Here is a 14,924-nt window from a genome sequence, read left to right as displayed (position 1 = left end):
CAAATTGCTTGGGCCGTTTGGCTACACTATTGATGGACTCCTCCATCGTGGGCTTTAGGACAAAGCCGACATGCAAACATCACGTCGGTGATCTTATTTAGAAGACATATTTTCTCTTGCTTGCTTTGCCATTATTGTCTCCAGAGTAAATTGGAGCAATGGTTTTTTAATTTTAATCAAACTGAAGTAATAATCTCTTAGCTAAAAATTCATTACTATTGGTCGATCAACTCATCAAAACGTGTAGCTATGGTCTTTGTTGTTAGCTATGTCAGAATGCTATCAAAATGAGTTATGTTGGAAAGGTTATTGCTACAGTTGGATTAGAGTTGAGGGACCAATGCTCCAATTGGATTAAAAGGAACCATTTCTCCAGTTTGATTAAAGTTGAGGGGACCATTTATACAAATTTTCTTATTTGATTTTCCATATTTTCCCCTTGATTTAGCCTTACGTGCATGACACGTAACGCATTTTAACATAATTTATAATGAAGTTGACGAAAAATACCATAGTTGTACTTTTTGATGAGTTGAATGATCAATGATAATGGATTTTTCGTTGAGGGACCAATGGTAAGGAATTTTTCGCTAAGAAATTATTGCTTCAATTGAGTTAAGGTTGAGGAATCGTAAAATTTACTCTTTTCTTTTTCCAAATGCAACTTATTGTAACATCTTTTATTGATCCTAAACCAAACTTTCATAATATTGTTTCCAACTTCATTATTCTAATCCTCTCACGACTTGATTGTATACGATACACTTAATAGTGTTTCTTAATAATAAATGACAATATTTTATGAGAAGTGTTATTGGCACTTCAAAAATTTTATTCTACACTCCTCACAAGTGTATTTTTCTTTTCTAATATAGAAAGTTTAGAATGTAGAATGAGATTTTTGAAGTGCTAATAACAATTCATTTTTTTAAAGTGATATTGATCTCAACGTTGAGATGGTCTATCCGTTAAGATGGTCGATCACTAAACAGATCTCAGCTTTAAGGAATGCGCAGTGATAATCCTTTATTTTGGTCTATCCTCATTAGTTAGTTAGACAGCATAAAAGCAAGAAATCGTGTAGAAGTGTTTTTAGATTAACTGAAAGTGTTTTAAGAGAAAATATTTTGAGTTCTAAACGCACTTGAAGTGCTTCATGTAAAAGACATCAGTTATGTGCTTTTTGCACGAAATATTTTAAGTATTTTTTCAGGATTCAATTGCATTTTTACTAAGAATTGGTTTAAAAGTATTTTTACCAAAAACGTTTTTAATCATTTCAAAAACACTTTCAAATACGTTTAAACGTCTAAATATGGTACATAAATTATGGAGAATTTTCTTTATGAAAGTTATAATTATTGAAATGGACTTTAACTATATAGGATTACTGCTCGTAAGTGGCATTTAATCGAACTTTGAAGGATGTAACACCGTATGAGAGTGGTCTATGTTAGGAGACACTAGCAGGACTGCCCGCGCTTTGCTGCGGGTTTTCAAATCATGAATAATATTCATGGAAAATTTAACTGAAAATGCTACAGCGATATAATCGCATTCTTAAATGTAACAATTTAGAGATCGCATGTTTTACATGAGTAACGCTCACAAAACCACACATTTACATAATTATCTCCAAATGAAAGAAAAAGCAAGAGATATGTGAATTGTTCCATAAAATACGTAGTTTAATTTACATCGCTACTCATTAAGTCGATATCAAATAGAAGCTTCACATCACAATAATTAACCACAATCCTCTGTTTTTGTAAGTGCAAAATGAAAAACGGAATCAAATATTAAACCCAATATCTTCATAGCACAATGTTCAACCCAAAATCTTCACATTAGCTCAAGAACTATATTGTTTCCAGAGCTTTCCAATTTCCCAGCACGGAACAACAAACATAAAAGCATTAAAATAGCTCTAAATTAAAACAATAGGATGAACTACAAAACGATAGAGGAAAGATTAAGAGCTTACCCTCACAAAATCAAAGCTCACCAAAATGCTTACCCTAACCAGAGAATCGTAGAGAATAAATCTGCATCAACATGTAAATCATAGAAAAAAAAATTAAAATTTATAAATACCATCATTTCACTACTAATTTGAATAAAGCCAGAAACAATACATTGGAATAATCTTTTAGGTCTTCCAATATTAATAGGTTAGAAATTCAGAAGATAAAACACCACAATTCATTAAATTCAAAGTTGAACAATTCATTAAATTCAGAGCTTACCCACTGTAACATCAAATGATAGAAGCAAGACTTGTGTTAAAAGTCATGTGATGTGTATATTTACAGACACCAAGATTTTACATGACCAAGAAAGGGAATCACTCCATTAAAAAGAGAGGAACTACTGATACTGCAGGTACATTAACCAGACCACTAATTTTAAATGACAGCATATGCTCGAGTAAGCGAAAGACTAAAAGACAAAAAGAAGAGGGTTATATACCCGTTTCAACGTCATTGTCAGGGGCCTCTTAAACCTGGTTCCAGAATGAGGATAGTCCAACACTCTCATAGTGACTAATACTTATTGTGACCTTCACTCAGTTTGTGAATTAGAAACTTGAAATACACCAAAAATTATATTAATAGCCATTCCCGTAATTTTAACTACTAACAGCGTAAAGAATTGGAAAATACAATTAAGACCAATGTTTTCCCCCTTTTTTTTCATTGCCATAAAAGGCAGAAAAACAAAGGCTTCTAAAACTCAAACCAACCGTCTCATTTCTTCCCAAAAATAAACACATTTTAATCCAACATTCATAAATGCGTGGTCAAACAGGGGAGAAAATTATGTTAATTTGGGCTTCAAATTTACAAACATAACTGTTTACAATAAGCATATATAACATGATTTGGTCTGCAGTGCTTTCACCAATAGTTATAAAAAACAAAGATTCTAAAGATATGCATGCAATAGAATGACTATTACCTCCAAGTAAGCAATTGCATGGTTGCAATCTAAGTTGCACACATCATGTTCAATCTGATAGCTTCAGTATAGCACTTGACAACATTATTTCAGGCTTTTCCTTAAATGAAGTATTTCCCTGGGAAAAGATTAGCAAACATAGAAATTGAAACAATACACATAAGTACATTGGTATCCCAGTTCTTTGCTAATAGAAAATGAAATTAAGGGGATGGAGAGACCTAATTTCAACTTTTTGAAGGAGAACACCACACTTCATTCATATCAAAGAACAGCATGATTCCAATTTCAATTTTGAACGTAATAAATCACATAGCATTCATATATTACTTCAACTTCTTTCAAATTTACTTTTGTATTTAAAGATTGTATATTTTAATGAGTCTAAATTGACTATATATAAATTATACCTTTTTATATTTAAATAATAATGTACATTGTATAATTACAGTTATAGTCCATGAATACAATTAGAGGCCTTTGAATTTCTTTGCAAGAGAAGATTTACACGGAAAAGCAACTGCAAATATACAGAAGGAGGGAATTTGAGTTTTGTAGTCCATCTACTCAGCAATTTCTTAATATAGATACAACTGAGCAGTGGGAGAGCTTTAGCTAATACTATTCAATTCCACAGGTAATTATAAAAAAATAATCACATAATTTCTCACAATAAAAATCAATGTGACTAAAAACAAATGATATGTATCAACTTTGATGATTTCCCTTATTTTCCCTCTCCTTCCCAGCAACCAAACAGGGGCAAAAATTACCAAAAACTGAAAAGATTGAAGTACCTGAGCAAGTTGGAATGCCTGGGTTGCCATATACACTTGGTGTAAAAAAAATAAGGGTGGGCATTTTCAGAGCACCTAAACCCTTCATCCACAAACGTATGTAAAAAATCATACAAAATAATATTTTGAATGCATTAATCCGTAGAAACAAATAAGCTAAAATCAAACTTCTCTATCAGAAAGTAAAGACACGATCCAAAAATCCATTAACATAAAAAAGATGTCAATGTCCATTAGCAGCAAGTTTCTCACCTGGAAGACAAATCTCTTTTTCATTCCTTGAACTGATAGAAGACCTTTCATACGATATATGTCCTCACTTCGTTTCAACAACAGTGTACCAAGCCATATGTTAGCCTGGAAAAATAAAAACGAAATCAGTACTCTTTGTCAGGTTTTCTTTCATACATGCCTGGACAAAGACTCTGGATGCAACTGGCCCTCAAATGTGTACTTGTCTCATTCAAAGGCAACAGGTCCACATGGAAGACACAGAAGAAATTATCAAATATATTGCAAAATACAACAAAACAGAGATCCTACCTTTTCAAGTTCTAAGTTCCCTTCACAAACTATGCTGACAGAAGAAACACCAGGATCATGAACATGATCATGGGTGTGGTGATCTTCATGATGGTCTGCACATCAGATTCAAATGTGTGAATATCAGTTCATAAATCAAATCACAATTATAGTGGAAGATCAGAACTCTTAAAGCAAATCAAAATATTATCCAATCAAAAACCAAACTAAAGCAAATCACATACGCAACAGAAGCCGAACACAAATCCCACATTTCACAACCAAATCATCATATTAGTTCGAAACATTAAATTCTAAGAACTAAAAATAATAATAACAGTACCTTAAACTGAATCTTGAGGTGAGAACCTCTTGCTTTGCAACCTGCAACAAACCATAGAAATTAAAACCCACGAATCCACAATCAGATAAAAACAATTTTCCAAGAAAAACAAAACCAAGATTGGTATACGAAAGAGCATTAGATCTATAACCTGGAAAACAAAAAGAAAAAAAAAAAGCCATACAAAAAACCCCAAAAAAAAAAAAAAAAAAAGAACCGACCTTAAGACAGAGAACAAACAGGCAGACAGAGAGATGAATATGCAAAATGAGAGAAAAGCAAACTAATAAGGGAAATTAATATCTCTGATGATTCCCCCAAAATCTGACCTAACACACTAAAAAATTCGAAAATAATCCACTTATCTTTCGAAATCACTTATCTTTCTAAGCTGATAGAAAAAAAAATATTTAAAAAGCACTTATCTTTCGAAATCCAGGCATGCAGCGGTAGATCCGGATAATCCGTATCCCCACTTCTGAAATCGACGACTCATACCTTTCCCCTTCGCTGTCTTTCCATCGTCATCTCTCTCTCTCTCTCTCTCTCTTTCTTCCGCTCTCTGTCACAGTCTCCATCCCCCCGAAACCCTCATCGAAGGACAGCACACAACAACCCTCGAACTCAGTCAAAACCGAGAAGATATTACCCACTTTCCCACTTCTGAAATCCATCAGCCATACCTCTCCCCTGCGCTGTCTTCCCCTCGAAATCTCTCTCTGTCTGTCTCTCTGTCTCTCCGTTTCTTCCGCTCTCTGTGAGAGCTTCATTTCCCCGAAACCATAAATGAAAGACAGCAAGTGCAACCCTTACACGGCAACCCCTTAATTCACTCAAAACCGAGAGGACAAAATTGCCCTTCCAACCTAGTCCACAAATAATGGGTTTCTTGCAAATAAGGTGAAATAAAGGGGTAATTCGTCCTAAACCCTCCGGACAAAATCACCCTTATCAGTTCAAATAATATCCTTCAAACCCAGCCCAATTCTCATGGTTTTTTTGTAAATAAGATGAAATCGAGGGGCAAACAATTGACTGTAGCCCAATGAACAGTCAATTGCTCCTTAGTTTTAGAATAGATAACTAGCAATGATGCCCGCGCGTTGCTGCGGGATTGAAAATTATATGTACAACATATTTACAATCCTATTTACACATAATATCCTAATCAGCATTTAATTGAAATGAATAATTAGTGACTTACTCAGTAAGGACCGAGTACTTTTCACTTAGCCTAGAGTAATGGCCTGCATGAGGAAAGCTGAAGATGGTGACATCGATTTTCTTCCATTGGAGACAGGATGGACGTCCATCTCATGCACATCAACTTCATGCAACACCAAGAACTCCATCCCCGTTTGCTCTTCTAAATATGACCAACTGGTCCAATGTTTTGCCTACAAAGAACTTAGAACATCAAATCAATTAATCTTGAACCACATTAAAGAAATTTAAACAACCCCAAAATTTAATTTGTAGCCCAAAAAACCAGAGGAACAGTAATCGTGACATTTGATGAGTACATATATGAAAAATGTACCTGAAGATTGAAACTTTCATCAAATAAATCACAAAAAAGCTGAAAATTAGAGAAACCCAAAATTATAAATTGCATAAAATTAGATAATCCATTTCAGTCATGCGTAAATATACCATCACACATAACAAATTTGCCTATTTGATGGTGATACACGATGTAATTGTTCAGATTCAAACCACACACAAAGCACTTGCAGCTCCCAAGTATACGTGTATCACATTCTGATGTTTGCTTGTTGACTTTGCCCCTGGAGTCCTGACTAATGCGATCTCCTTCAGTGGTGCATGCACTTTTGTCTCCGAAGTTGCTTCCTTAAACATCCCTCTTTCCTAAAAAAAAAGACCCAAAACATATCATATTAAGCATCAACGCTATTAATATTTATTAAAGAAATTGGTCACAACAGGTTTCACATACATCAGTTCTAAACCTAAAAGGCTTCAGATTTGTAGGCTTTGGTTCCCCATGAGCATTGCTGGCAACAGATGTGGAGTTTTCTTTCTGAATCTTATCTGCTTGATTGACCTGCAACATTGTTCAAGCGTTAACAGGCATAAAAAACCATAAGGGAGAAATGAACAAACATAAACACTATATAGATACGTTATTCTCATATACTTTGTAGCCTTCTTCAAGGCCTGGAATTATACAACTATTTTTTCCACTAATAGCTCTTATTTACATCTTTACTGGATTTGCATCACTTGGTTTATATTAATAAAATTAGAGGATTGCACATGCTTCTTTTTGGACGCCAAAACATTTTTTTTTTTTTTTTCAATTATTCTAGTTCCTTGTGGTTGAATGGGATTCTAAGCTTCAGATTTCGAAAACGGAGAGTTTTGAAAAACCTCAGAGTCGGCACCAATGAGCTTAAACAGAACAGATGAGAGCTATTGAGATAGAGCTAAGCTACTTCAACACTTCCATAAGTCCACGTCTCCACCCAAGCCTAGACATCCCAACATTGCCCAGATAGGTGTCCCATCTTGACCTGCAAGATTTACACAGAATTGCAAAGTTGGAAGAGGTTTAAGCATGAACAGAATGTAAAACGCAAAACTTTATAGCAGCAAATTGGGTTGCAAGCGAGAAGTAACCATCATGAATAAAAAGTGGGTACACAAAATTGGCAAGAGATGAGCTTGTTTCCTGAAACGCAGCTATGAGTGACGGTGATCAATCTCTCCATTTTTTACACAATTAAACTCGAACCTGTGGATAACTGAGGTTTGGAATCCTACTGAAATCAGGAATAGGCCATTGTAAGTTCGTCAAACTCCTGAAAGAAACAACAAAAACACAAAGATATTCAGTCTTGACATGATTCATTGTGTTAAATATTAAGAGCTACTTCTCAATTGTCGTTCCAAACAACCATCACCATCACCTAATGTGATATAACATCAGATAGAAACGGGAGATGTTCCCTGCACAGTGGTTGGAAAAATGAGTTTCCCAACAAAAACTATGATTCCCTCTGTTGTTGCTATGATTAATCACAAATCTTTTGGATTTACACCTCCGTAGTTGGAGCTTTAAATCTGATGTATGAATAAATAGAAATTGTAGTCCTTAGATCACACAATTTTACCTTTAGACTTACTAAAAGACAGAATCAGAAACAGCACTTACAACTTGAACAGTTTAGACATGTTGCTATACAAATCTGGAATTGTAGTCCCACCAAAGTTGTTGTCAACTTGACTGCAAAACAAATAAGATTATAGGGCTAAGAAACTTGATACGGGATTGCATTCCTCAAATTATGTTGTAGAAAAGGGAAAGTCTAGAGAATTGTTTCCAACAGTACGAAAATTCAAGAAAGGAAAGGATGAAAACATAATTAAGGCACAAATTTATGTTCCGAAGTAAGAAAACATACAGTATTAATAAGCTTGGCAACTCTGAGAACTATGGCGGAAGATACCCGGATAAGTTGTTGTTGTCAAGAAGACTGCAAAAAGGTATTGGTCTGTAATGTGATTTGTTTTCTTTTCAGTAGACATCTGATTAGAGTAGAGTTTTTTCTTCTTTTTTTACTTCACATTAGAATATAGGGGTTGATCTATGACATCTACCAACTGATAATATATGCATGCTCTAACGCAAGAATAAAATATGAACATACGGTGTTGTGAGCTGCAAAGCCACCTTACTGCTGCGCAAGAGCATCTCCCATGCTTTGGTACATATCTATTCGAGCTGCAGCAACAGTGCTATCAGGATTACACAACAATAATTATTTGAATATTAGAAAGAAATCAAACAAACAAAAGAGGAGAAATATTTGATGACCAAACAATCGTCAATTTCTTCAGCCATTAAATAAACCTTCTTCGACTGTTTAAGGTCACAATCAAAAAAGCAAACCCTTGATAGAGTTTTAGGCAACAATAATCAAGAGGAAACCAAATAAAAAAAATTGGAGATTTTTAAGAACCAAAAACTCTGCAATCAAACAAAATATATTCCACAAAAAGAGTTTAGAGAGAAAAAAAGAGGAGAGTGAAGAGGCTTACCATCCTTCAAGGCAACCAGAACTTTCAGATAAAATCACGCCAAAAAAACTACGAATGGATTTTCAACTTTCTCCTTGTGGGAGTCCATTGACTTTCAGCCTCCACCTTCTTCTCGACTCTGCAAACGCAAACAGACAAAGATAAAAATCATTAGACTCAAACGTAGGCGTAGTCATATTGGCTACAGCGGATACGCATCCCTATGCACCCGAGTTCAAACACCCTACTTGCAACCGCAGATTAGATTAGTTTAAAGCAGAACATCCCTTGTATCAAAAATTAAAAAAAAAAAAAAAAAAAAAAACATAAAACCATCACCAATACCATTTCTTTCTTTAGTTTCAAACTTCGAAGTTTTTCAATTTGGGTTTGCTTCCTAAGAGTCTAAGACCATAAAGAACGTCAGCTATCTCAATCTCAATGTCCTCATCTTTTTCTACAGCCCTGAAGATTTTGAGGATTTCAAATACCAATCTTAGGTCCATTTGATTCCTAAAAATATATGAATTCATAAGCTAAAAAATCTCAAAACTTTTCAAAAACTTCTTCAAAAATCATTTTTCGAAAACATAGTACCAACTGACCATCGTCTTCCTCGATGAAAATTAAGAGGGCAAAAGCGACGTAGCTTTGAAGCTCAGTTGCTGAAGACTCTGTTCTTCCTCCCCAACTCCTCCATAACTCCTAGAAGAGAAATTTAAAAATAAATAAATATCAAATTTAAAAACGAAATCCAAAAACAGAGCAAACAGGTTGGGTCACTCTCGAGTTTGGGTGCGAGCTTATCCCTAACCTTCACACCAGAAAAGAAGAATATGTAAAAATTAATCAGAGTTTTCATAAAATATACTACCTGATTACCTGCTATTGGAAACAAATAATAAATATACAGGGAATTTTAAAATAATTCAACTGCATGCAAATTAATCGAAATTTGTAAAGAAAAAAAAACTCAAAATATTAGTAAAATTAAGAAGAAAAATTATTAACCACACAACCAAATTTAATAAAAATAAATTACTGAAATTAAAACCCAAATTCCAGAAATAAAGAAAAATGGAACCTTTATATGGAAATTGAAGCTTTACCTGCAGATCGGCAACAGCGGCAGGTACCTCAAGAGTGAAAGAGAGAGAGCTGAAGATGCGTGAGAGAACAGAGGGAGGAGTGTCTTGCGATCCATGGCTTTGTGTAAAGCTTGAAGACCTTGTCGAAATACGCGCGGTACTCGTGCCTGAACAAATTAAAAAATTTGAAATTAAGAAATAGTTGTTCACAATGCAAAAATCCAAACTAAACAAAAAATCAATGCTTTCAAAGTCGTATGGCATGCTGGCTTATCACAATTGTTTAGTATAAATTTACACACATTATATATGGATAAATTTAAATAAAAAATAAAAGATAACCAAATCATACACTCGTAGTCTCCATATTCCCCCAGCAGGCAAACCTTGATGGGCTCCCCTTGAAAGCTTAGTTAGTGAACGCACCCACCTGCACACGCACTGCAGAACTTAATTCATACACATAGGAGAGAGAGAGAGAGAGAGAGAGAGAGAGAACCACAAAGTCCCGATTTTCAATCCCACTGCGGAGAGAAATCGATCAGATCCTCATATCCCTCAATAAAATGTATAAGAATATTTAAAATTTTGTTAAAACTCATAAATTTTTTCCGTCACTGTAAATTTTAACCCGTCCATTTTCCGTCTCTCTCCCCGAACGGTTAGGGTTTGGTCCAAAGTAACAAAAATCGAAAATAAAAACTCAAATACAACTATTATAAAATCTACCTGAGTTCGATAAAATTTGTTTCACCACGATTTGAAGACAGGCCGCTCCCACACATCGTGGGCAGGAGGAAAATTCGATATGGGTTCGTGTGGAGGTGCATCGATGATTGTTCGACGGATTTAACTGAGATGATGAAGAGGAATGGGGTGAGCAGCGCTAGGGCTAGGTTGAGAGAAATGGAGAGAGAAGTCTCTCGAATTTGAGAGAAATGAGAGAGAAACGGTGCTAGGGTTACAGAGTGAGAAAAAGGGAAGAACGGGGGATTTGATGGATGGTTATCGAGAGAGTAGGGAGAGATAAAGAGGGAAAGAAAAGGCGGTGGCAATTTTGTAAATAAAGTGAAATTCGGCTCAATCCTACGGACACAATTACCCCCTAACTTTTGGGAATTACCTTCCCAACCCAGCCCAGATCTGATGGTTTTTGTTGTAAATAGCGTGAAATCGAGGGGCAAACAATTGACTGTAGCCCAATGAACAGTCAATTGCTCCCTAGTTTTAGAATAGATAACTAGCAAAGAAACCCGCGCTCTGCTGCGGGTTTGAAACCATAACCACAATTTAGCACACCCATTTTAAGTAATGGGACTAATTAACCTTTCCAACAATGATTAGCAACTAAAATTGATCCACAACTTAATAAAAATAAAAGACCAAGTTAAAAACTGAACACCATTAGCAGATTCATATGTATACATAATGGCAGGTCCATAAATTTTATCATGAATTCAGTTGTAAACTTGATTGTGCTCATGTAAAAAAAATTTAACTCGTTATAATTATTGATTCATGTAATAAATGAGTTGATAGATCCATAAACAATATGGAAACCAAATACACATGGAACACTCTATACCTCCCATATACAAACAAATTAAAGAGGTCATATTGTAGAACAAAAGTATACCTCCTGCAGCAAGCTTAAGCTTCGCCTCCAGTGGAGCAACAATGGATTCAATGGGTGGCATTTCATCATCTTTCTATGCAGCGTGAACTCTTCAAAGTCTGCCTTCTGCTGAAATATCTTGATATAAAACAAAACCCCCATAATCAGATTAATTAGGGTTTTTTCTTCATAGTTTCATGTACTTTAAAAGATATATGATGTAAATTATACTTGAGTATTATCATTGTGTATAGAAAACTAAACGGATATATCACATTCAAATTTTAGTATGCTGATTACCAAAATACTTTAAATGGTTCTTCAAATTATCATTGTCATATACCATGACTATGCTGACATATCACACTTTTTTTCCAAAAATACCTGAAGAAATTTCAAAGAACCTTCAAAAGAAGTTGTTGCAGAACAGGTTTCATCTCAACTGACTCTATAAAAATCAATTATTTATAAAGACTGTTAAGTGTATCTATAAAGTAAAATAGGTGGAAACCTTTACTGGATAAACTATCTGCTCAAATATGCTCAAATATTATGTACGTTTGATCAAGGTTCGCATTCATGAGAGTCATTTGGAGAGCAAAACTAACAGCAGCTTAGATGACCATCCGACCTCTGGACTTGGTAGTCCCATCTCGTAATTCCAAAAGTTGTGAAAATAAATCAATACCAATTCAAATTCATATGCCAAAATTATCAAATAATGTTCAATTAGTTTAATTTCAATGACCTCAACATTCTGGAAAGGCAATCCAAAGCTGCTGCCCCCTTGAGAGACTGAGTGACCATTTTCTGGCAGCTCAACAAACAATACTTCTCCAAGATGGTCCTAAAACAAAGCTTCACCTGCATCACTCAACCCATGATCTATTCACCCAAAATCAAACAATCAGATTGAGATACAAAAAATTAATATGTGCTTACGCCCCTCCTCTTGACTTTGAACTCCCCCTGCATATTTTTAAAAAATTACAAATTAAATTAAATAAAAATAATTCAATAAAATTAATCACAAATTTCATTTGAGTAATCATTAAAATCGAGAGAGTATATAGGCGAGTTATGGACAATTTACTATGGCTCAGCCAAGTAAGGACCAATTGTAAAAAGCAACATGAAGTCAATGTGTAATGAAAAGAAGAAAATGAAATAAAGATAGTAATATTATCACAAAAACAGCAGCAAGAGACCTTAATTAATTAAGATGGCTTATTTTAGTGAGCAAAGAAAAGCTAGCAATTAACAAAGTATGGATTTATTTGAGAAAAAAACACAGGATGAAATAAATTATTTCTTTCCAAAAGAGTATAAAAATACTACCAGAGATTCAAAAATATCAGTTAACACAAACAAACAGCAACAAAAGCCATTAGACATAAGGTAAAGTACCAAATACTTGATCAAAGAAAAAAGAATCATTTACCTCTACGGCTCTAACCATGTGAGGGGAACTTCTTCTTTCACATTTAAATGGTGTTTTGAAGACCAAACATGTTTCTTTCCAAAGAGAAGTGCCTGATGAAGATTAAAAATATATATATAATTCAGGTTGCATCAAAAGAAGTAATAAAGTGGATAAGAATGGCAAAACATGAAAATTGAACACAATGAATTACTAACATGATTAAATTTTCTATCTTCTACTCTCCAACTATTTTGACATAGCACAACAATTAACCATTTAAAAGAGTTGTGTACAACATAATTGATTTTCTGAATTTGGTAGACATACACTATCTCTTTGCTTCAGTAGTTGAAAAGAGAAATGGAGAAATCATGAATGTGTATATAAAAAGTTGAACCTTATGGGAGACGAAGAAATAACTCTACAGCTAGCAAACTATTAGAAATCCTGTTTACAAATTTACTCACGTTATCAACAATGCCAGCCATTGCCTCCTCTCTCCTTTTGCATTGGGATGTATAAGTTTGTTTTCAATAAAACCCTGTAAGAAAGGGAAAGTAGAGGAAAGTTTAATGATGCAAAACATACACTGCAACATAATACCCTTCTCAAAACAGTCACACATGTACATATCTAAAACCAATCGGTAAAAGATAGACAGACAGGGGAAATGAAACACAGATGAATCTACAAAGACTCGTAATTAATCACTTTGTTGTCCAAAAACAAAGACGGAATGAAAAACATTTTGTAGAACAATACAAAAATATTCAATACAACAACACAACAAATGAACGTACAAACAGTAATTGTTTCACAACATTAAAAAGTTAGGGTTAGCAAATGAAACCTGAAATCCCAAGTCAGCAGGACGTTTCCTGCAATCCATAAAAATAAGAGAATAATGAGTTTTCTCGTCTTGAAACAATTGAAATAAAAAAAATTGCATTAAAATTAGGCAGCAGAGAAGTCGATGCACAACCTCATATGCACACACAGAGACACAGATGCATACAATTTAAGAGCATTGGAATTGAAATGGTAGGCCAGACAGAATAATAGACAAAATTTAAACTACAAAACGGAAAAAAATGGACCTTTGAACAGTTAACAGAAAAACACAGGAACCTGAGAAACAAAACTGAGAGCAAATGAATAAATAGAGGGGCAGAAAATCCCCAAATCGATTAAAAAAAAGACAAAAGCATGCTACCTAACCAACCAAACAGTGCAGAAAGATTTGTAAAGTAATTCTGGCCTCTCAATCACAACATGCAAGCAGATATAAATGCAAGTAATAATAAAATATAAATATTTGAGTACGAAATCAAAATGACAAACCGAACCTGCAAGCAGATATATATGCAAGAAATAAATATCTCTGATTATTCCACTAAAATCTGACCTAACACACTAAAAAATTCGAAAATAATCCACAACAAAAAACCAGATCTAAGCTGATAGGAAAAAAAAAAAAATTTTAAAAGCACTTGGCTTTCGAAATTCAGGCATGTAGCTTCCCCTTTCCTCTTCGTTTTCTTTCCATCGTCATCTCTCTCTCTCTCTCTCTCTCTCTCTCTCTCTCTCTCTCTTCCGCTCTCTGTCACAGTCCATCCCCCGAAACCCTCCTTGAAGGACAGCAAATGAAATTGCAGACAACAGCCATACCTCTCCCTGCTGTCTTCCCCTCGGCATCTCTCTCTCTCTGTCTCTCTCTCTCTCTTTCTCTCTCTGTCTGTCTCTCTGTCTCTCCGTTTCTTCCGCTCTCTGTGAGAGCTTAATTTCTCCGCTCTCTGTCACAATCTCCATCCCCCCGAAACCCTCATCGAAGGACAGCACACAACAACTCTCGAACTCAGTCAAAACCGAGAAGATATCACCCACTTTCCCACTTCTGATATCACCCACTCTCCCTGCGCTGTCTTCCCCTCGAAATCTCTCTCTCTCTCTGTCTCTCTCTCTCTCTTTCTCTCTCTGTCTGTCTCTCTGTCTCTCCGTTCTTCCGCTCTCTGTGAGAGCTTCATTTCCCCGAAACAATAAATGAAAGACAGTAAGTGGAAGCCTTACACGGCAACCCTTTAATTCACTCAAAACCCAGAGGACAAAATTGCCCTTCCAACCTAGTCCACAAATAATG

The 14,924-nt window shown here is 34.9% G+C and overlaps 1 non-coding gene across 50 annotated transcripts; it reads right to left on the bottom strand.

Moving 5' to 3' along the window:
• Positions 1-1,460: 1,460 nt before the first annotated feature.
• LOC103926695 lies at positions 1,461-14,851 on the bottom strand. Of its 50 annotated transcripts, none has more exons than XR_007258650.1 (22): positions 13,638-14,849; positions 13,255-13,328; positions 12,806-12,897; positions 11,386-12,333; positions 10,102-10,179; positions 9,771-9,916; positions 9,267-9,366; positions 8,683-8,800; positions 8,292-8,365; positions 8,046-8,117; positions 7,796-7,867; positions 7,376-7,442; positions 7,261-7,323; positions 7,012-7,154; positions 6,578-6,685; positions 6,161-6,489; positions 4,621-6,017; positions 4,299-4,393; positions 4,008-4,112; positions 3,756-3,837; positions 2,959-3,076; positions 1,641-2,045 (listed from the first exon to the last, which is right to left on the bottom strand). It is a non-coding gene; the product is annotated as an uncharacterized LOC103926695 (transcript). The 50 variants fall into 50 exon arrangements; XR_007258652.1 differs by having other exon boundaries at positions 7,284-7,323; XR_007258647.1 differs by having other exon boundaries at positions 7,261-7,312.
• Positions 14,852-14,924: the final 73 nt, after the last annotated feature.

This window comes from the organism of the source record quoted next, unplaced genomic scaffold (genome assembly GCF_019419815.1).
Source record: "Pyrus x bretschneideri cultivar Hongxiangsu unplaced genomic scaffold, Pyrus_bretschneideri_v1 Contig22, whole genome shotgun sequence".
Taxonomy (NCBI): domain Eukaryota; kingdom Viridiplantae; phylum Streptophyta; class Magnoliopsida; order Rosales; family Rosaceae; genus Pyrus; species Pyrus x bretschneideri.
The sequence above is the reverse complement of the archived record's forward strand: the minus strand, read 5'-3'. Positions and strand labels throughout refer to the sequence as shown.